This window comes from Schistocerca gregaria, chromosome 1, assembly GCF_023897955.1.
Source record: "Schistocerca gregaria isolate iqSchGreg1 chromosome 1, iqSchGreg1.2, whole genome shotgun sequence".
Lineage (NCBI taxonomy): Eukaryota > Metazoa > Arthropoda > Insecta > Orthoptera > Acrididae > Schistocerca > Schistocerca gregaria.
The window spans coordinates 952,322,660-952,346,834 of record NC_064920.1 but is presented as its reverse complement, the minus strand read 5'-3'; the positions used below and the strand labels follow the sequence as shown (position 1 = coordinate 952,346,834).

At 43.4% G+C, this 24,175-nt stretch overlaps 1 protein-coding gene across 2 annotated transcripts in view; it reads left to right on the top strand.

Annotated features, from left to right (window-relative positions):
• Positions 1-24,175, top strand: part of LOC126276092 (putative tyramine receptor 2) — a 1,721,495-nt gene that overhangs the window by 717,113 nt on the left and 980,207 nt on the right. For both annotated transcript variants that reach the window (XM_049977249.1, XM_049977251.1), the window contains one exon: positions 18,323-18,361. The gene's annotated coding sequence lies outside the window, so the exon portion shown is untranslated. The remainder of the gene's footprint in view (positions 1-18,322; positions 18,362-24,175) is intronic.

Genomic DNA, 24,175 nt, shown 5'->3' with positions numbered 1-24,175 from the left:
TCGAGCTGAATAAATCACAGAAGCGTCGCAATGAATTTTGTATCTACAATTTAGAACCTGGCTCAAAAGCAGCAATTGTAACAAAATTTCCTCAGAGTTACTCAAGTCTGGAGAAAGTACCGCTCTGCCGGCCTTGTGCTTATCATACTACTTGGGATGCGTAAGAACAGCTTGAATAGAGCGGAAGCCATGTCAGGCGTCTTGAGGCGCTGAGCTTCACCGCTTGTGGCTTTTCTGTGTTCGTGAGGCACCCACCATCTGGAAAGCGTAGGACTCTTCAAAAGGCAGCATTCCTCCCTTGCGTTCGGCTGAGGTCCTCCTGGGTGTCATCAGCCGTGGTGTGCATGAAAAGATGAATTATGCACGAGGGAGATCAAAAGTCTCCTTGCCGTCTCTGCTCAGCTTCACTCCCAGCGCCTTTGAGTTGCAGACAGACCGGAATATGCGTGTTGCTTACTGCGAATTATTCCGCGCTGCTCTCGTTACCAGAAAATGGGTTGTGTTAGACGAATGAAGTTCTGTCTCACATCTTCGACGACAGCATTTCCAAACATGATGATGATTGTTCAAATAAACTTATTTAGATCAACGACCAAGATCGACAGACAAATTCTGTCTGCCTGACTAGTCCTGACAGTGGATTTTTTACCTGTTCTCGATGACAACAAGGTGTTTAGTTCGCGCATGTTTGGATTGTAAATTGTTTTATTCTGACTCGATAAATAAATAAATCATGCCAAATCTCACTCATTTGATATCGGTTTGTCAGTCTGACAAACAACTGTCGTTAAGGTACATTACTGGAAGATACCAATTTTTTATGTGGTCAGTCTTTCCCGGAATGCGTCTTAAGCGTTTAGCACTATTTATAAATAGTATATGATTAGTATACTCCATTCACTTTTCTTCTGTTATCATCTTAGTATTTGTTCTAATGTCCGTTTTGCGAATTATGTAACTCCATCTTCAGTTACATAGACTTCTGAACATGAAGCAAGTTAATACCGAAATCCATAACTTAATACAGTATAATTATAATATAATAAATATAGACAACTGAGTGGAATATTGCAAATATATGTTAAGTATGCAAATAACACAATGATGAACTATCAGAAAAGAAACGAAATGACATATGATCCACTGTATGAAAGTTGTTCTATTGCAAAAATAGCTCTCCCATCGCGTCTGTGGGTGAAGCAGTTTCGCCGTTTTATCTAACATGGGTATCTCCAGACCTTGGAATGACTGTTGGCAAGATACTGCAAGGTTTACGTACGTTTTCTGCCATCGTACATAATTCACCTGCACTAAACTGTGACAAACGTGCATGAACGCGCTGCACGAGTAGTCGATAAGACCCTTGACTCTGTTTTTAATGTAATCTGTGGTGCGCTTGTTGGCCTGTCAATTGTGCACTGTTTGGACGTTCTTATTGGAGGCATGGTAGCGGGATCTGGTGCTTGTGAATCTGGGAGAAGTTATGTGGAATACTTCATTATGGAGATGACAACTTGTTTATAAAGCTGCTTCATTAATTGTACTGATGGAGAAGATTTTTGGAGGAATACATCAAAGTAACCCATACATGCTGTATTTAAAGTGATTTTACCATGGCTACTTTTTTACATTGATGGTTGTATTGAAAGTTCGATGGGCTCACATGGCTTCTTTTTTGTTAAGTTCTAGCAGTACACTTTATTATGATACACACGTCGGTGTCTCTTCGGGACGTGGAAGAAGACAAAACTATCCAGGATCTCAGACAAAACATGTATTTCGTCATCTGGTATTATAGTGGTGGTCCTAGCAAGCTGAAATGTACTTTGGTATTATTTTGCAACGACTTCTTCGTAGCAAAGATTTCACTGCTTGCTTTCTACAGCGGCCCGAGAAGCTAGGCTGATAGTGAATGTTGGCCAATTAATGACTATCAGCGTAATTTTTGTTACGTTAGAAGTTCACAAAACGAATATCAAGTATTATCACTCAAGTGTCGTTCACTGTCTACTTTCCTTATCTGTTAGTAATGTGTCTCCTTATGTCTCCGAAAATAAAGCTTGTTATTTGAGTAATTGATTTATCACACTTGGGAAAAAAACATGATCACAGGAACCAATGCCGACCATACGGCGAATTAAATTTTTCGAACAAATCGGGTAAAACGTCATTTTAATAACACTGACATATTGTTTCCACTTCCAATTCTCAATTACATCGCATCAAAGCGATTTGTGCTAACGGACTAGGTTCCTTCAGAACAGATCTGAATGTAGTGAGAGCGAGAGACTGTTGTCTTTATTATTTACAGTTTAATACAAACAAATGAAGTCAAGTCTAGAGTATTCTTACTCCTTTACTCTACAATACTTAAAACTTTCAATTAAACTAACTAAAGTTTACTTTTTACTAAAATTACGGCTAAAGGGCGCCAAAGCGTGGCAAGAATGAAATGTCTGTCTGTTAGAACTGTTAACTGAAGAAAACCTTTGTCCCCTACATAGTTAATATTAATAGTCGTATGTTTTATTTGATCTATTTGTTTTCACTTCGTCATATTTACGCAACTGGTTGAAATGCCTGTAATTTTCGTTATGATAAAATTTAGTAATTATTAGAGTCTTCTTATGTTGTACAGTCTTTTTTGACAGTAATCAGAGTTTCATTTTCCAAGAAAGATTTCCTTTAAAGTAAAACCCTCCTGCTCATTCTCAATAAAGTTTTGAATATTTTGTCATGTGTGCATTGCCGACACTGATCGTTTCTGACAAGCAAAGAAAAATTTTGCGTAGATAATTTTTCTTTAGCTGCTGCATTTACTGCTTTCAGTTCTCTTTCGAGAACGTCAGTGTACCAGGCACATAGCACTATGCTGAGTATGAGGTAAGTTACTTTTATATCAGGGTGGCTCTCACTTTGCATTTTGTGAGATACATAGCACGTAGTCAGAATGCCCAAGCGTTGTGCTTAGTGCTCTGATTAATTTACAGTGAACAGTGTAGGTTATATTAAACAGTTATTTCCTACATTTGTTGAGCATATTTTATGTTGTGGATATTTCGAGTCAGACATTGCGCTTCATAACGTACTTCAGTATCGTGTTTGAGCTAAATAATTTTCGTTTGAAACACAGTTTTTTCGTATTTAATAGGATTTATTTTTAATAGTTGAAACTCAGCATTTCACTAAGATTAAAGTTTTGTTTGCTACAGTGTGCACATGCTCTACACAGAGCCAACCAACAGTCAGTATTTCTCAGCAGTTCCATAATGTAGACCACATGTTACACGAAAATTTCTGAAAGAATAATATTCCTTATCTCGTATGAAGATAAATTACACAGATACAATGTTCAAGAAGCGTGATATCAACGTATTTGGCTTGATTCTGGATCCTCAAACATACGGTATTCCGTCACCAAAATCATGCATATGCCACGCACCTGGTCCTTCACCATTCCACAATAACAGAGCATTGCACTTGGTACCACAAACAGAAGAAACGGCCTTCCTCAGCGATTCGACGACAGTGTGCAATGAACTATTGATTACAGGGGATAACAGCGGAAACATGGACTATGGGAAAACCTACGTTGTTTGACGACAATTGTCTTGACAAAACCAAGAATATTTCCCACTTCGGAAAAGATTAATTTGCTGTTCATACAGACTCTTCATTTGCACAGTAACATACAGTACATAAAAGTGTACAGCTTATGTAGGTACTTTCAAACCACCGTTTTCCTTAACCGTGCAGCATACTTTTTCTCATATGGTGTTGCGAAGCTGAAGTTTCATCCACATAAACCAAGGGAGATTTGTCACTCGTATGAAAGCACCACATGATACCCAAAACTGTGGCTCCTGAGGTGGAAATAGGCTTTCGTTCCAATACACGTTTCTGGTCCTGATACTCATTTCTGTGTTGTAGATGGGCGCGTATGTTATTGGCCATAGAATACTGTCAGCTCTTGGGGCCACTTATTTATGAAAATCTTTCGTTTGAGTAAATCTACTCTCATATTAACACCCTTTTCTTAATGAATGTAAGACTGCATTCATATTTAGTGCGTTTGAAGAAGTTACGACGCTGCTTACACGTTTCGCTGTTCTTCCTGAACGGCTGAAAAAGTAGTAAGACACTAGATATTAAATATTAGTTTGTTTTCTAATTATTCGATCCTGGAAAACACCAAGAACACGTGGACTAATCGCTGTGCAATTCCCAGAACGTTACTCTTCAGTATAGCTCATAACCATCTGCAAAGCAGTTCACGTACAAAGCGAAACCAGCTACACAGACGTAGCGAATTGTAACGGCTAGTCAGCAATTACCCTGACACGGCAACACTGAATGGCCAGGGGCTAGCGGGCTGAGGTAGAAGAGAATGACACAAGCAACCCGGAGGCGCCTGTTGTAGTGGCTCGCACGTCTACCGTCGCCTCTCACAGACGATTGAAACAACCCCGGTTATGAGGTCATTCCGTCAGTGGTTTTATCTGGCATGTGCTGGAATGTGATATCAGACAGGGAATAATAGAACGTTTATACGAATATACCCTATGGGTGAATGGCCATCTGTATCACCTGTACTCAAACGGCAGAAGTATCAGGCTGATGAGAGACGCAGTTGACCCGAACGACCTCCACATATAGCTGTTAGGAATTCATAGCACAGTAGTTAACATATAAACGGGACGATAAATGTTAATTGTGTAAGTCGGTAGACCAGGAATGCTATTGTATTTTTGTTGCCCAGTACAACGACAAGCCTTCAAAATCGTAAAGGTTGTTTGAGAATACCAAGTTTAGTGGCATCACTGAGCGACAGCTTGTTTCAAATTGTTGATATGAAATGTCGAATGATGACTTTAAAAATTTTACATAAAATTTTGATGCACACAAGACCGCCATCTTGCTAGGATAATGAAGCTGCCATTCAGTACGATTAACTGGGAGTAAAAATACTTATTCATTCTCAAATTAGGACGGATAGACAGTAAAAGCTGTTGTAAGATTTTGGACAGTTCGGTTGTAATTGTGTAAATTTTCGGACAAGTAAATTGTACCATTTTTCTTTTAACGTTATTACAAAAGACATTCTGTAATCACATTAACAGCACAGAAGCTGTATGCTTGTGAACCAGCGTTTCAAGTTGCAGAAGCGGTATATTTATATGTCCTTGAGGTGTTCACTGTCTTAGTTTGGAGACCGAGTTACCTCACATACATTTTCACTCGTAAAGTTTGAGTGAAACGGTGGCTGTTTATTAGCATCAGACCAGTTCCTAGGTGTAAAACACTGGTAACAACATCGGCTTGGAGTGTCAGTAATATGAAACGAACCTCGCAATATGCAAGATTCGTGGCTAATAGTATAACTATGAACATATTTTATGTTCTTCTCCATAGTTTACCAATACCACTCGGAGTCCAAATTGCAACGGATGTTTTCTGGAAGTGCTTCGTCTTGAGAAGGGTGTGAAGTAGCGGTTCTCGTTGGGAAAGCTCGATGCACACGAGCTATTATCGTAAGCCCGTAGCGTCGATTCTTTGCACGATTCAGCAGAACAGGTGAAAAGATCGAGCCACGCAGGAAGCTATAAACGCGTCACAAACATGAAACGAGAGAATAGTACTCGTCAACGAATCCTGCTACACAGCGACCTCGTTGTCACAGCGAAGTAGCAGTCTTTCCTGGTGAACTGAGCAGCACATACACTGATCAGCCACCGACCTACTATCGATAGTCTGCAAACTAGTCAAGGCGATAGCAGTATCAAATGACAACTGCTGGTTAGACACACACACCGTGGCTATAGTATCAGCGAGCGTGCTGTCCCTGTGTAGAATGGGGAAGGCGTGCAATCTGTCTTTGACAGAGGGCAGATTCTGACGGCCCGGAGACTCGGCACGAGCGTTTCGGAAATTGCACGACATGTCGAGTGCTCGAGGAGTGCTGTGGTGAATGTCTTAAACACATGGCGAAACCAAGATGAAACCGCATCCAAGTCGTAGGCTGTGCAGACTGGCGAAATAGGACATGCAGCAAACTGCGACGGAACTAAACCCACACTTTAATTCTACGCAGAGTAACAGTGTGTCTGAAAACACAGTGCACCGAACACTCCTAGCGATGGGCCTCTGAAGCTGACAACCCATGCATGGGGCAATGTTAACACCACGACATTGGCAATAACGACTGAAACGGGTACATAACATTGGAACTTGACGTTGGCGCAGCGGCAGATCGTTGCATGATACGATTAACGTAGATATATTCATCACCATGCAGACGGGAGGTCGCATATCCGTCGTCTTCCAGGGGAACAACTCCTTGACACCTGCTCTGCAGGACGAAGACAAGCTGGCGGTGGCTTTCGTATGCTTTGGGGATCATTCATGTGGGCATCCATTAGTCATTTGGTCATGCAAGGCACCATGCCGGCCAATGGGTATCGTACACTGGTTGCGCCTTGTTTAAAGGTGTGTGTACGATGGAGTTTGATGAGCTGGTCCCCCAACTCGCCAGATTTGAAACCGATCTAGCACATCTGGTATGTGAATGAACCTGCCGTCAGTGCTCATCGCCCGTCTTCCTGGAATTACGGGAATTAGTTGACTTGTGTGTGCAGATGTGGTGCCAGCTCAGTCCAGCGACCTACGCCAGGCTCCATCGCTTTCATGTCCGCCCCGATAGCCGAGTGATCAGCGTGACGGATTGCCCTATTACGGGCCCGCATTCGATTCCCGGCTGGGTCGGAGATTTTCTCCGTTCAAGGACTGGGTGTTGTGTTGTTTTCATCATCATTCCATCCCCATCCGGCGCGCAGGTCGCCCAATGTGGCGTCGAATGTAGTACGACCTGCACCAAGGCGGTCGGACCTGCCCCGTAAGGGGCCTCCCGGCCAGTGATGCCACGATGCATAGCCCGTGTTTTCATTGTCAATGGTGGACATATCGGCTATTAGGTTGCTGATCCTAATGTTCTGCCTGATAAGTGTACGTGTTCACGGCTACGTGGGCTTTCAGACAATGGCGTTTTCGACCTCTTTTGTACGTGCTGCAGCTGCCATGGCACATCCTACCAACCACTTCTGCACCGTCGTATTTCCCAACAGGGTCTCTCCCACTCTCGGCAACAGAGAAATGCACCGTCGTTGCTACTCGTTTTATTTTTTCTGCAAATTAAGTTCTACACTTAGGTTCCAGCTTAAACACATCCTCGGAAATCCTGATAACTATTTGTCAACCAAATATACAAATGATTCGTTTTTTAACTGGATGAAATGTGAAGTCATATTGTTATTATAAAACGGTCGGGAAAGCCACGGCTATCACCAACCAGTTTTGCACCGTTGTACATCTGACCATAATTACTCCTCTCCCGTGTTGCAACTTCCTTTGACGGTTGGAAAAGCCACGGCTAAAATGTATGTGGTGGCAAACACCTCGTTGGCGTCACGGGACTCAAGGTCCACGGTAGAAAAATCTTCGACACCCTGATCACAACCTTAGCAAGAACTATCATCAGCCTGCCATGGATGCAGCTCATTTGAGTGAGGACTTTTTACTGACAAAGCGAAACCTGGAATATAGGGAACATTTCCAAAGGACTACCGTGATAACATCAAGTCGAGAGACGCATTGTGTTACGTGTTTCTACAGTTTTGGTAGACTTTTGCTGCGAAAGTTCACTCTCAATTTCTCTTAAATTTACGAACAGTACTCCTTTCATCAGCTTCCAGGTAACCAGTGACTAAGTGCAAAATTACCTGTTGCGTTACTCATTGTATTCGTAAATAAATAAGTAAACATTGCTGCCTACTTCCAATCTATTACTGCTGCGCAGTTACGGCAGCAATTTTGCAATCTGTGTTCTGGATCCCTGTTAGTTCGCTGGCTGTAGTAGTCGTAGTAGTAATGGTGGTAGTAACAGTAGTAGTTTTATACATTCGTAGAACACTTTTACAAAGATATTTGACACGCACTACAAATTAGAAACAACATAAACTACGTTATTCTTATATACAGACATTTAGACATTTAAATACTTATGGGTCATGTCTTACATGGATGGCACGAGTTCTCGTCCATGGTCTTGAAGGAGGAACATCATGGAGACTGCCTGAAGTAATGTAGAGAAACCATCGAAAACGTAAGTCAGGATGACCAGATGAAAATTGGAGCCTCCACCCTTCTCAATAACAACGTCAATCTGAAACAATGCTACCACGTTCTGTTAACTCTTAGCCTACAATAATATTTTAAAAATAAGGTATTTAAAAATATCTGAGAAACCTGACATTGCACGAGTATTTGTTTATAAGTATGCCCGAGACTTCGTATGCATAGAATTTATTGTTACTTATAAAGCTTCTCTGTGTGCAACGTTTGAATTAGTTTGATTGGAGGCATAAACGAAGAGCATGTTTGCTTTACTAAGAGAGGAGAGAACTACGTGGAACTGGCCGTGCCGAAAGCAACTGACACTAATATCGATGCCCGCAACACGCAGTTTCGGCCCCTCTGTTTTGTTTATGGTCATGGAATAAAATAATTTCACTGGGAATTGTACCTGTTTCAAGCGAAATGATGAACTGTTAAGAACAAGTAGGTTTCAGAGGATAAAGAATCGCTCACATGCGCTAAATCACATTGAAATTTCCGCTTCTATGATGCTGCGCCAGAGAGAGAAGTAGCTGTAAGTCTCATTGGAGGCTCCTGAGGAGCAAGACAATGCATGCGGTTCTCGATCGGAGTTAAATCGCGCCTCACTTTAGGCAGAAATTTCACAGAGATCGGGTAAAGTATGATGTTTTCGAGCTGAAAAAGTGTTACCTCACGATCTTGATTGAATTCTTAAGACCTCATAGGCCTCAATATCTTAACTGTTCTGGTGTACTCGAAAAGACTCGACCGTTTTCTAGGTATTTTTACTCATAAAGATATCGAAGCGTAAATGAGTGGACACCCAAATCACATAGGAAACATAACACAAGGTATGTCCACCGGATAAGTTCCATAAGAACATCTAACTTATGATGGACATAGAGGATGGTTACGTACCGTTTATGGATGTCTTACGTAGTAGGAAAGTGGGTGGGTCACTAAGGCATTCCCGTGTACCGTAACTAAGCACATACGGAACTCTATTTGTAAGCGTCGAGTAGCCATCACCCTTCACAAACTACCGGCGTCCTTAGAACGTTGGTGCAGCGGGCACATGTTGTTCCTGATGGTGACAGCCTTACAAAGAATCTAAGATGTCTACAGTCAGTGCTGAAAGGTAATGGGTATTCTCCACATCAAATTATTGCAGTGCTAAGGATGGAGAAATGTGACCACCCACAACATCAAAAAGAAGATAATAGCTGTAGAAGTGAAGTGTGTTCCTTCCATATGTAAGCAACCTTTCGTCTGTAGTGGCGGGATCCTAAGGAAACATCAAGTTGAGGTAATCTTCGGCCACCGGCAAATATTAGTGCTCTTCTCGTTTTGGTAAAGGACGATCTAGGACTGCGGAAGGTACGAATTTAGAAAATTCTTTGCGAGTGTGGTGATGTTGCTAAAGGTCAGACGATACGCACAGTACATGGTGCGTTGAACATGAGCGCCCCACTCACTATTCGAAGCCTAGTAAATCGGTGATAACTGTGAAAGTACGTCTAGCGCAAGATCTTATCAATCGTGACGGCAGTTTTCAACTGGACATAGGTTGAGATCCGGTGATATTTTTAATTTCTTTTGAGAGAAAACATTTTATTCATAACGATACATCTGGTGACATATGATGTTGATTTTAGCATTGTGAGCGTACTTTCCGACAGAGGGGACATGTTGTGTAATGTTTACGCATGCGCCTGAGCAGCACAGACGGAACAGTATTTTCAGGGGGTGTGGATTTCAATAGAGGTCGCTTCTGTGACGGCCGCCAATGCGCACGCGTCTCCGTGCCAATTTTTGCTACAAGGCCAACACCGCGAACTAGCAGTCGCTAGTTAGGTTGGAGCCCTGACAGTGATTACTTGCGAGTACGTGCGCGTCTTTCATTACGGTCACGAGTTCCGCTCGGCGTTTGCTATTCATTGTGTATGAGTCGACGTTAAATTATAGTCTGCTTTTTTATGCACTGTTGTTATTCGTACGCGTCCCGGTCTCCCTGGGATTTAAAGGCAGAGTTCTTTCTGCCAGCCGGGTCACTGGTTACGTCAGTCACGCCGAGGCAATACATGAATAGTGCCAAGGACAGGAATCTGCAGCTAGGCGAATCTTCCGCCACCCCTTCGCACGGAAGTGTGACGTCTGCCGATCGACGTCCATCCTGTCATGCCGCCGGAGGCGCCGGTACCGACACCACCTAGCGGCCAAAGGGCCGAGCGTGCCATGCCTCCCATCACAGGTCACCGGTAACTACTGACAGCAATACCGATTCACGAGAGCCTTGTCCACAGGCCCACATGAGCGACCGATCTTCCACCTTGTCATCCGACAACTTCTGTGATCGCCTGGTGATAGACCTCATACCCACTGATGGTCACGCCCAATCGGCACCAAATAAACCATTAAAACAGTCCACCACGTGGACTACTGTTTCGTCTAATCCTGCTTGCAACTGTCGTGGTTCGGATTCGGATGCCTCCTAACCATTGGAAACCGCACCTGTTGTTGGTGCCACGGACTAGACAAATTCTTCACCGCCACCACCATCAAAGGAGGAGAAGATCTCGTCTATTATGCATTAAATCTCACCAATTACATTAAACTGAACACAAACGGCAGCGCCTAAATCGCAGGCTGTATACCACAAAAACCATGTCGAGTACCTGCTTGACACAATGGACGACTACCTGATTGTCCTCCACGTCGTGAAGTCGAGGACAAAGAATTACTACACCCAACAGGTCTCTGGCATCAGAAGTACAAAATTCTTATCAAAGACTTTTCCTCCTGAGTTAGAGAAACAGACGTTAGGGATGAATGACTGCATTCCGAGTTCATTGATCCTTTCGTCCACCAGTACTGAAAGGGGGACCCTGAAACCCAGAAGGTGACACCTACGTTTTCTTCTTTCTTCGGAGAGAATAAGTCGAACATATCTACGGAAGCGGGTAGCTCCTGTGCACTACTGAATCATACGAAGGCCGCAATTATCCATCCATCTATCGTAGGTGTCAACGTTTGCGACACAGCAGTAATTACGGCTGTCTGCCTTTCTAGTGTGTCAAATTTCCTGGGCCGGATGCATCGGAGGGCCGCCAACTCCCGGCCTCAGAAAAACACATGACTGCCCGTTGTTTGGGCACCTCTGACGACCCCTACCATCTTGCGTCCTGGAATAGTTGTCCTGTATACCACAAGGAGGAAACCAACAAGAAATCGGCCATTCCCACCATCAGAGGACCGCACAAGTTTCCCCATCTTCAGGGCGGCTGACACATCTGTGGCACAGGGCCCCTTCTGGCCCATCCCCTACGACCACCTTTGCTGCTGCAGTTAAGTCTTCTCCTGCTCATCCGTCTAATGTGATGAATATTAATGCTCACCAAATGAAAACGCCATTTGCAGCCTCCTGATACTCACTTGTTGACATGTCTCATCTCTCTGTGATGGTACCTTCTCAACGTGCTGAAACACCCGGTGTAGGGTCAAGCAGCCCATCCAGGATATCCACCCAGTGGTTCGAGATGATGCGAGAGATCCTCCAGGTATCTCTCTGTTCATGCAGCCACCCATAAGAGCTGTCATCCGTGAAACAGAACTGAAGACACGTCAGTCGGATAAAGGTCATCTCTCGAGTTGACGGGCTCAGACAGATTTTGCTTGAATGGACAACCCCTTGCCGCACAACCACCAGCCCCATGGAGATTTAGGTGTCTGCATTTTTAATTGAAATGACATTAAACAGATGAAAACTCAACTGAATACCTTCCTCTACAAACACCATCTGGATATTTTACTTGTCACAGAAACGAAACAGAAACAAAATTTTTATTTAATTCATCAGCAATGCTCAGAAGATGATTGTTAAATACTGTACTTATATATGATTTGTCAGTAACTACCAACTGACTTCACATCGTCGACCTTGTGCTGCTGACCAGACACTTCTTTCACAACTGACCATATGGTTTTGATTTTATCCTGTGAATTAGCTATTCTATTTGCATATCACATACTCTTTATCTTCCTAATAACATTTTTACCCTACAATACTGTTTGTAATGGGCTACTGTAGCTTGATTGTGACTACTTCTATCGTTTTGATAAAACTCCCACTTGGTTCTACATGATATTCTACCTGCAGAAAAGAAAACGAATGCGCACATTTTCACAGCACAGCACTTACTGTCTCACAGTCTTTGTTAATAGAAGACCAGTCCCTTGTTATTTAAAAATATTTACTGTATGACCGTGTAAACGTTTATTAGATGACCATAAAAGTATTTTAACTAAGTCAGACAATAACTTTCCCTTTTTATATTATATTTATATAATACACACATTCATATTAAAAATAAATATACCTCATGTCCGTAGAAATGTTTATTGGGGCACCATGTACAAATTTGAATCGGTCGAACAATTTTTCGAGATCTTTTGTATCAACGTTACAGAACGAGTTGTCTTTCTGCAGTAGTGTAGATTTTATATATGAATTTATGAACATCTATATTCACAAAATATGTAGCCTGTGTCCGTCTGTACGTTTATTAGTATATGGCGTAAAAATTTGAAGGAAATCGGTAAAAAAAATTTCGGGGTTTTTATTGTAACGTTAACCGTTGTCTTTATATAGTAGTATAGAAGATTCTACCAAAGTCAGTACGAAAATAAATGACGAGACACAAATGTCGAATCATTATTTAACGACGACTGGCATTTGACGGCGTTCGAGATTTCGGTAACAGTAAATCTCTTACAATTAATGCTTGTCCGTGACAGCACGTGTAGTAATCAGGTGCTATTATTAACATACGTGGTCACTTCATACGGCACTTCGTAAAGTTGAAGGGCTGGCCAACTGCAGCACGTTTTCCCTTTAATGTCGAGAGCTACCTTACTTTGCTGCTCTCTCAACCGTTCGCTCTGTGAAACGAGTTGGCTCTTTGCCGAGTTGGCGCTTTCTGTTATCAAGCATCGGGTCCTGCTTTGTCGCGGAATGGAATGTCATTACTATTTCATGTGTCTGCTGCGGAAATTGTAACTATTTCATTCCACACGGTGAATGAAAATGTCCCATTGATAATTTTTAAAACGCTGTTAAAAGAAATACCAGCTTAAAATATCATCTGTGAACTCAAAAAGAATAAGCGTTTGAATACATTACGGAATAGATATTCATTTCTCAGGTGCGCGATGTATTTTAGACATTGTCATTTTCCTTCTAAGTCCGTGATTGAAATTAATGTATTTCTAATATGCAGTTACTTAAAGCCTAAAGTAGTCTGTGAAATACACGCTACTTCATAGCCACAACTGGTGTTGCTGATTTTCCGTGATTCAATAGTTTTGTAAGAGAGATGACAATAAATCTTTCTAATAGTTCCATGTGTAGCTACAACTTGCGAAATACGTTTGCTTACGTTTAAATGAGATTTTATGGATTATGGATACGATTAGGAAGGACTGGATTAGCATAATTACAAAGATACATTTTCTCGTATAATCTAAAATGTGTATTCTGTTATAAACTGCTTTAGAATTTTTTTTACCGCCTCGTGATAGGCTTATTATGCGATTTTTGATCTGATTCAATGTGATAACATGCCCCAAAGCGTCATTGTTACCTTATAGTGAAAAGGTTTGTGAGCACGCAAACCTAACCGCCAAATTCCCTCATATCATATTGACTTTACTCAAACATTCATCCGCTATCCTGGGACACGAAAATCTGAAGGTCAGCATCACAAGAGTCGCTCGCAGTCCCCAACACCAACTGCAGACTGCAAGTATAATAGCTCTTAGAGAACGAGGGAAGGTCAACCGGACTGCACAGTATATGTCTGGAAGCAACTGAGAGCACAGTGTCGGCAGACTATACTTAACCGCATGCACACGATCGACGTGTGTCCTGGGAGTACATAACGAACGTACCATTTGTACTGTGTCCTAAAAAACGTACTGAAACTGATGGCCTTCAACCTCAATGCAAGGATGACATCGGCGAACAAGATTCTGACGCACCCTCACAAATATCCCTTCTGTGTTTCTAACCACATCACAGGCACCTACAATTTTGGCAACTAACTCCATCTCTGTGTCCACTGGGGTCTCATGCTCAAGTGACTTTAGGTATCCCCATAGGAAGTAATCAAGGAGATTCAGATCACGTGACCTCGCAGGCATTGGAATAACACATCCCCTTCCAATCCAGCAACCACGAAATACAGCAGTGAAGTGGTAGCGAGCATCCACACTGAAGTGAGGCGGTGCGCCGCCATGTTGCGTCCCTGCTCTCTCACGAACAGTCAAGGGCATCTCTTAGCACGAACCTCAAGTGCAGGTGGCCATTCAGACGGCCTTGTAGAAGATAAGACTGAATGAGATTGTCCCCCACAATGTCGATCCAGATATTCACAGCAAAACGTATTTGATGATGTGACTCTACTACAGCATGAGGTTTTCCTCGCCCACACATGGATATTCCTGCTGTTCAAAACAACATCACTACCAAATGAGTGCGACTGCTACGGTCGCAGGTTCGAATCCTGCCTCGGGCATGGATGTGTGTGATGTCCTTAGGTTAGTTAGGTTAAAGTAGTTCTAAGTTCTAGGGGACTAATGACCACAGCAGTTGAGTCCCATAGTGCTCAGAGCCATTTGAACCATTTGAACCAAATGAGGCCTCATCAGTAAACACAACGATTTCGAGGAAATCTGGTCGGTAAATCCATTGTTGGAATAACCACTGACTCATGCGACCCTTGGCACAATGCCACAAGCATTACATGGATTCGTTGTGAGTGATATGGGTGCACTCGCCACTTGCTAGTACTCGTATGTGCAGCGCTCATTTCACCTGCAATACAACGAGTACTTGTAGTGGGGTCCGCTACAACACGTTCCAGCACTTCTTCAAAATCGGATGTGCGAGCCTTTCAGCAGCGAGAACATTGCAACGAACTTTTCCATACACAATGTGCATGTGAGTGAGTTTTGCGAAACTGTACCTGTACTGCTCCATCATTATTGTACTGTACGTCTCTGAATTACACTGAGGAATGAATAGATCTGTCGTTGGTTCACAGCGCGTTCTGTCATGACACAGTGTAAATAAGGTACCACAGAATCACCTTATGGAAAATTAAAGCAAAAAAACCTTGCATCATGGCTTCCTAGAAGTCCTCCTCGTTTCCTTGCAGGAAATAAAAAATTGTACATGTAAATAAGCAGCACAGTACGTGTAAACTAGTACGCATATTAGTTGCAAATAAGCTGAAAAACAGTCGTACAAGACAAATCGGTAAACAAGTTTACTTCCGGATCTCCTTAAGCTGACTTCCTCGACCCTAGGTTCCCTACCTCAAATGGTTCACCAGAGCGTTCTCTATGTCCTATTACATTTTCTCACGCTGTTACGGAAGCACCCTTCAGAGTCACTGCGACACACTTGAGCAGTAGCACCTGAAAAACCCTTTCCGACAGCATGGTAAGGAAGTTTCAAGCATGTTACGTGAGACAGGATAGAGGAACACGGATTAACATGTTCCCAAACAGCCAATTTTGACTTCACATGTGCATGCATTTCACAGTAGAATTACTTTTTTTACATTTCATAATACATAGTTTTTTCATGTCCTTCACGTTCGCAGGAATGCAAGCGGTGCTAAATTATTTTCAGCAGTTTCCTTGTATGTATAATTGACAATTCTACACTTATGAACAATAATCGCAGCACCAAAAGGTAACAAATGTATAGTAATGAAATTTCGGGAATTCATTTGCCCTGGTAACGTTGCAAGATCAATGGTTAATGCAAGCGCGAGATATGTTGTGGTTGGCAGGAGAGCCAACCGTGTTCCTAATGGAGGCCGAAAAGCACGCGTTTTAGCTCACGCAGACTGGCGTGAGGTCTGGAACATGACAATGGAATTAGAACTGAGAAAAACGGACGTAGCTGGTGGAATACTTAACTTTAATCCATTAATGGAGAACGTCGCTCTTTATGGTACATATTCACATTATCAATAGTACGGATACTGGTGCCTTGCTAGGTCGTAGCAATTAAGTAGCTGAAGGCTATGCTAACTATCCTTTCGGAAAATGAAAGCGTAATTTGTCGGTGAACTATCGCTAGCAAAGTCGGCTGTACAACTGGGGCGAGAGCTAGGAAGTCTCTCTACACCTGCCGTGTGGCGGCGCTCGGTCTGCAATCACTGATAGTGGCGACACGCGGGTCCGACGTATACTACCGGACCGCGGCCGATTTAAAGGCTACCACCTTGCAAGTGTGGTGTCTGGCGGTGACACCACAAGATAAGCCATTGGAAATGAAAAATGCTGTTACTTTAATAACCAATTTAATAGCCAGAATGTTGAATGCAAGCATGCACACATGAATGCATCGCCTTGTACGGGTGCTTAATGTCGGTTTATGGGATGGAATTTCATATCTGTTGCACTTAGTCTGTCAATACAAGGACGGTTAATGCTGTTTTTGAATGACGCTGGAGTTGTCGTTCGATGGTGTCCCAAATGTGCTCGATTGGAGACAGATCCAGTGATCGAAAAGGCCAAAGAAACATGCCGACACACGATAGAGCATGTTGGATTACAACAGCGTTTATGTGGGTGAGTGTTATCCTATTGGAAACCACCCCCTCAAATTCCTTTCATTAATGGCAGCACAACATGTCGAATCATCAAACTGATATACAATTTGCACTCAGCACACGTGGGATAATCACGGGAGTGCTCCTGCTGTCATACGAAATCGCATCCCAGACCATACCTCCACGCTTAGGGCCAGTGTGTCTAGCACGCACGTTGGGTACAGGTCCACAACTCTCCTCCTTGTAACCAACACACTTATATCACTGGCACTAAGGCACAACTAGGTTTCATTAAAAAAAATAATACAATAACTCCACCCTGTCTTCCAGTGAGCTCTCGCATTACTGGCAGTGGAATACATGCTACAGAGCATCTCGCCCAGAGCTATTCTTGAAGTAACGGATTTGTAACAGTTCATTGTGTCACTGTGATACCAGCTGCTGCTCAGACTGCTGCTGCAGGTGCAGTACGCTGTGCCAGAGCCATAAACCGAAAACGATGTTCTCCCCTCTTGGCGATGTCACATGGCCGTCCGAAGACAGTTCTTCTTTCGGCCGTATATTCTCGTGACCACCGGTAATAGCAGTCACGTACAGTGGCTACATTGCTGCCAAGTCTTCCTCGTAGCCCTATTACACCAACTCGTTCAAACTCAGTCAGATAGTCTTAAAGGCATTCTTGACTAACATGAACTCACCTGCCAATCTCAAAGGCTCACGACGGTTACAACGTGTAATTGAAGCAAACCTGATTTGCATCCTCATATTGGTGCTACTAGCGCCACCTTTATGCTTCCGCAGGAAAGTCTGAATCGACTTCGTTCTTTCGGTGTAGAAACACGTATACAAATTTTCCTTCGTGCCCTACAATAGCTTCTCCGTGCTGCGATTCTTTTTCTGTCAGTGAATTTATAAAATGGATGATTTATCAGTAAGTCGTTAATCAGATTGTTAATTCTCTCCAATTAACAAAAAACTGAACTCCTCCCCAGCAGGCCATGAAGACCCAACGGTACTGACCGGCCTACGTGTCATCCTCTGCTCACAGGCGTCACTGGATGCGGATATCGAGAGGCATGTCGTCAGCACATCGCTCTGCCGGCCGTATGTCAGTTTCTGAGACCGGAGACGCTATTTATGAAACAAGTAGCTCCTCAGTTTGTCCCACAAGGGCTGAGTGCACCCCGCTTGACTACATCGCTCGGCAGACCGGATGGTCACCCATCCAAGTGCCAGACCAGCCCAACAGCGCTTAACTTCGGTGATCTGATGGAAACCGATGTTACCACTGCGGCAAGACCGTTGGTTCTCCAATTAATGACAACATCAAATGTTTTCTAAGATCCACTGAAGTTTAAACAGAAATATGTCTAAATTATTCAATTTCTTACCAGGAAATTACCAGCTCTAAAAAGAATACCAGTTCTTTTATAACAGATTTTACTCAGTACATTTCAAGTGTTTATGCGCACCAGATGTGTGTTTTAATGTAATGGTAAGTTATTATTGAACCCTAATATTAAAGTAATTCTTTTTTTCTGTTACAGATCAAGTTGCCCAGTGATCGGGAATATCTTCTCCAGCAGGTAAGTTAATTCCTGATGAGTTTAGTTGATGTATACGCAGGTATGAATCGTTGTTTAGTAATTTGGTTTCCTGATGGTAACAGCCATGAAATGTTCCCGAGACACAGTGCCATGCGACGGTACGAGATGTGACTGGCTGTGGTCATTTAAATCAGCTATCCTGCCATAGTCAAGCCCCTGCCAGGAAGGAAGTCTATATATTTCTCCTTCAGATTGGACAGTGATTTGCGCTGCGTGGATCCCTTCTCCAATAACACTCGTAAAACTTATCAGGAGGTGTTTATGTGGCGTCCATAAGTCCTGGTATACATTGTTTTATATCCTAAAACTTGCCATAACCGTCTTACCATTAGCTCCGAGCTCCGTGTGTTAACGACGAGGAACATGAGTCAGAGTGCCTCAGCGACAACAAACAAGTTTCAATTCCAGCTGTGACAACGTCGGGAACCAGTAGAAAAAGTTCAGGCGTATTATAGGACACATTTCAGACACGTATGTGCCGAGCAAAATTGTGAGGGATACGAAAGAACCATCACGATTCGATCGTCGTGTTAGAAAGTTAGAAAGCTGCTGCTAAACCAAAGAGATCTCCATTGGATATATATATATATATATATATATATATATATATATATATATATCCAATGAAGATCTCTTTGGTTTAGCAGCAGCTTTGTAGGGATGTAACAGGGCAGCTTGTACTGAGACATAAATGTTAAGAAAGAAATTCGATACGTTGCGCCGCTTCCGAGTTATTTAGCGTTGAAGTTAGCCAATCAGATCGTCGCGCGCGTAAATTCAAGTTTCAGCTAACGAGACAAAACCCTCGTTGGGCAACACCGCCTCTGGCACGCCGCTTGTATGTGAGCTCGGGACGCCCCGATTGGCTAATTTCAGTGCTAAATAACTCGGAAACGGCGCAACGTATCGAATTTCTTTCTTAACATTTATGTCTCAGTGCAACCTGCCCTGTAACATCCATACAAGCATTTCACACATTTTCTGTGTGTTTGTTGCTATTAAGCCAAAGCCTGTTCCTGTATTAATGGATTAGTTACTACAGCTTTTGTTTCTCAGGCTTCATACACTATTCTTTGTGCCACGACTGGAACGTACTTTTCGACTGATGAAGCAAAGTATGAAAAGTAAATCTGCTCTCAAACCCAAATATCATTATGCGTCTCTATGTAATATTCTATTAGGGAGGGAGGGGATGAGTACATTACAGTGAGACCCACAGTTCAATGTGCAGCTCGCCAGTTTTATAATATCATATCATTACCAAAGATGAAACGAGCGACACATACACTCTAAGAAGAAAAAATAATACAAACAAACAAAAAATATTATCACAATTTCAGAAAAATGGGTTGATTTTTTTCAGGAGAGTGAGCCTTAAAAATTAGCAAGTCAGTAACGCGTCAGTCCATCTGCGGCTTTGCATTGACTGATAAAGACGTTTGATGTTCTCCTGAGGGACATTGTGAAAAATTCTGCTGGCGCATTAGATCCACAAAATCTCGAGAGCTGGTTGGAGGGCCCTGCCCATAGTGCTGCAGGAGTTCCCAGTTGGGAAGTTATCCGGCGATACTGCTGGCCAAGGTAGGTTTTGTCAAGCACAAAGACGTGCTGTAGAAACTCTCGCCGTACGCGGACGAACATTGTCTGGCTGAAATGTAAGCCCAGGATAACTTGCCATTAAGGACAACAAATCTGGTCGTAGAATATCGTCGACGTACCGTTGTGCTGTAATGGCGCCACGGACGACACCCATAGACTCCGTAACTTAGTTTTGGTTGTCGTGCCGTATGGTGGGCATCGGTAAGGCTGGTCTCCCACTGCTGTCAGGGTCTTCTCCAGACACGCGTTCGCTGGTCGTCGGGTGTTGGTTAGAACCTCGGACTCATTACTGAAGACTATTCTACTCCAGTCAAAGAGGTTGCGGACCGAATTTGCCCGATACCACTGCACAGGGAAAGTCGGAGCAATGCGCTCTGTGGGCTCAGCGGCATTTTCTGTGAGCCTCCTGTTAATGGTGCTTGTGGTTACTGAAGCAGCAGTTGTATGCGGTGTCGATGACAATGATGAATCCGGTGCTGTGACGGCCTCTCTGAGGACTGAGTCCTCAAGTTGTTTTCTCTCTCTAGGTCGGAAACTCCCTCCTGCACGCCTAAATGAACGCGGAATGAAGTTCGCAGACTTCACCTCGGTGTAGCCATATCCCTTGTTTACTATCATTCCAGCGTCGCACATTCATCCATCGGCCCCAACGTTGACAGTTTTTCATTTTCCATTGATAGTTTTATGAATATAAATTTGTGGCCAATTTTCGTAATTAATTCATGGCGGATCCTTTCTTTTTCCTTTTCTCAGACTGTATTACAGTCTACCGAGGATTGTGCCCTGTACCACCGTAAAGAATACTAACTTTCCTCCTCTTTCATACTGCGTACTTGTCTTGTGAATATTGCATGTGGTATCTAATCTTGGATCTCTGATTTTACGCCGTTGTTATGTTATCGCTAAACACTGTCAGCCATGTCTGTAGGTAGCGCAATAGTAACATCTATGAACTCTAATAGACACATAGCCACAAGCAGATTCGTTGTGGTCCACTGTAGTACAATGGATAACGGCCAAGGTGCAGGGCATGGCGCAAAAGGAAGCTTAGTCAACACCTGCTGTTCTGCTCTCTGGTGTCACCACGCTATATTGTGTAGTGTTTCTTTATGGGTTCGTATAAAAGATAAAATGTTCGTTTTCCCCTGCCAAGCGATATTGCACAGCTTCAGCATCACGTCCTCTTAGCAGCGGCTACTCGGGATGGCTTTCGACTAAGAAGAGAATAAAACGAACTAGAATTCCGTGACGACACAGGCCGCTACGCCACTGAAGCCCAAATACAAAGAAAAGCTATTGCCAGAGTCCAACTTTCATAAAGTGCGAATTCTGTGGAAGTCATGTTTTGTAGCTCCAGTGAACATTACACTGAGGTGACAAAAGTCACGTCGCACCTCCTAATATCGTGTCGGACCTCCTTTTTGCCGTCGTACTGTAGGAACTCGACATGGAACAGACTCAACAAGTAGTTGGAAGTCCCCTGCAAAAGTATTGAGCCATGCTGATTCAATGTCCGTCCGTAACTGCGAAAGTATTGCCAGTAAAGGATTTTGTGCACGAACAGACCACCCGATTATGTCCTCTAAATTTTCGGTTGGATTCATGTCGGGTGATTCACTCGAATTGTCCAGGAGGTTTTAAAAAAGAGCTTAATGTCCTGCAGTATATATTAATGACATAAACTCAATCATTTGAAAATGGCGTAAAAGCCCGAAACCTGCGTCTTAATTAAATAAACAACAATACAGTCAAATAGCGCTGTGTTCATTTAAATATTACTGTATGACTGTTGCTCAGAAACATTAAAAATTGTTTTAAAATAGAATCGTGAACAATTGTGGCCCTGTGACAAGGCAAACGGTCATCCATAAAAATTCCGAAATTTTTTATGAACATGAATTCCATTAATGATTGAAAATTGCCTCCAAGTAGTCGAATATCGTTTCAGTTGAACCAGAGGACCCATTCCATTCCATGTAAACACAGTTCACTCAAGAACGATGCCACCACCATCTTGCAAACTGCCTTGTTGACAGCTTTGGTCTATGGCTTCGTCGGATCCGCGCTACATTCGAAATCTGCCATCAACTCTTACCAGCTGAAATCGAGACAGCATTGATAAGGCCACGGTTCTTCAGTCTTGTAGGTTCCAAGCGATATACTCACGGGCCCAGGAGAGGCGCTACGGGCGATGTTGTGCTGGAAACAAAGTCTGCTGCCACAGGCAGTTAACGCCAGAGTTTGCCTCACTGTCCTATCGAATACGTTCGTCGTATGTCACACATTGATTTCTTTATTTCACACGGTGTTGCTTGTCTGTTAGCAGTGACAGCTCTATGCAAAACCGCTGCTCTCGCTCGTCAGCTGAAGGATGTCGGCCACTGCCTTCTCCGGGGTAAGAGGTAGGCTTATGTTCGAAGTTTGGTATTCTCGGCACACTCTTAACACTGTAGGATGTGGAATACAGAATTCCCTAACATGCTCAAAATCTGTTAATTTTCGTCATGCAGTCCGAGCGAACTGGCGCTGTTGTCAGCACACCGGACGCGCATTCTGGAGGACGACTGTTCAACGCCGCGTCTGGCTGTGCTGATTTACGTTTTTCATGATTTCTTTAAATTTAGGTCGGCCGCGGTGCCCGAGCGGTTCTAGTCGCTTCAGTGCGGAACAGTGCGACTGCTACGGTCGCAGGTTCGAATCCCACCATGGGCTTGTATGTGTGTGATGTCCTTAGGTTAGTTAGGTTCAAGTAGATCTAAGCTCTAGGGGACTGATGATCTCGAAAGTTAAGTCCCATAGTGCTCACAGCCATTTTTTGAACCCAAATTCAGATTTCTCGTGATTTCCTTAAATAGTTTCAGGAAAGTACCAGGACGATTCCTCTAAAAGGCATGGCCCGTGTCCTTCCCCAACCTTCCATAATCCGAGCCTGTGCTCCGTCGCTAATGACCACATTGTCGACGAGACGTTAAACGCTAATCTCCTTCTCCTCCTCCTCCTGGACGTGCGGTCGTAATCACGTCGCAACCTTTATGACATGACTCAGTTGGGTTCAAAACTGGTTAAAATGTCTCTAATCACTATGGGACTTAGCATCTGAGGTCATTAGCCCCCTGGCTTAGAGCTACTTAAACGTACCTAACCTAATTACAGCACACACATCCATGCTCGAGGCAGGATTCGAAACTAAGAGCAGCGCGATTCCGGACTGAAGCACCTAGAACCCCTCGCCCATGGGAACCGGTTCACTTGCCTGCAAATGGCAGCGCCGACAATGCAATACACCTCGTGTAAGCGGTACCACCGCTTTTTATATATGTGTATATAGCTATCCCAAGACTTTTGTCACCCCAGTGTACGAAATGTCGTGAACCTCGCCCTGTGGTTGTCAAAGGGCGACGGACTCAAGCATAATTTTTGATATATTTTCTTGACAAATTAGAGGACCAATTTGATTAACTTACTTTGGTGTCAGATAAGCAAGTTAATGACTTCTTCATAAACACCGTAAGTTCGCAGCTAAAACTTGCACCAAGCAGTCCAGACGGCCCGTCCCGCTCGAGAAGCCAGCACTGCCTGCGCGCTGCTCGGATAGTTGGGCGCCGTGCAGAGTGCGCTTAATTAAAAGGGATCTGGGCCGCCGCTGGCTCGGCGTGCCACCGGAGCTGGCGCCAACACTCCTACCAGCGCAGCTGAAGGGCGTCCGCTTATCTCCCTTGTCTATCGACCAGAACTAACACTAGTTCTCTCCTCTAGTGGCCCCTACGTCTCTCCGTAACGCCTCCCTGGTGCAGAAAAAATTCTCGTAGGCAACGTGAACAGTAAACTAGCCGTGGAATTCACAGCAGAGGTTACAGGTAAGCCTCTCCAGCAAGAAACGAGAATTTTTGCGCACCTGGAACGTGAAAATACAAGCTACAGCCTGGCTAGTGTAACAAGTGAGGAGTGGAAATGTCAAACGTTCCACGTCTTTAATCTCATATTTCTCAGGAGAACAAAATATAGTCTATCTCTTTTTGTACATAACGTAACTGAATCAAAACCAAATTCTCAGGTGCGAGGTTCCGTTTGTATAAAGACAGCTTATCCATTCTTAAAAACACCGGTCTCAGGGATTCCAAGACTTTCGAGAACGTTTTAATTTCGAATGTTTTTATTTATTCTAGTCTTTGATCACAATATGAATTCTTTTGA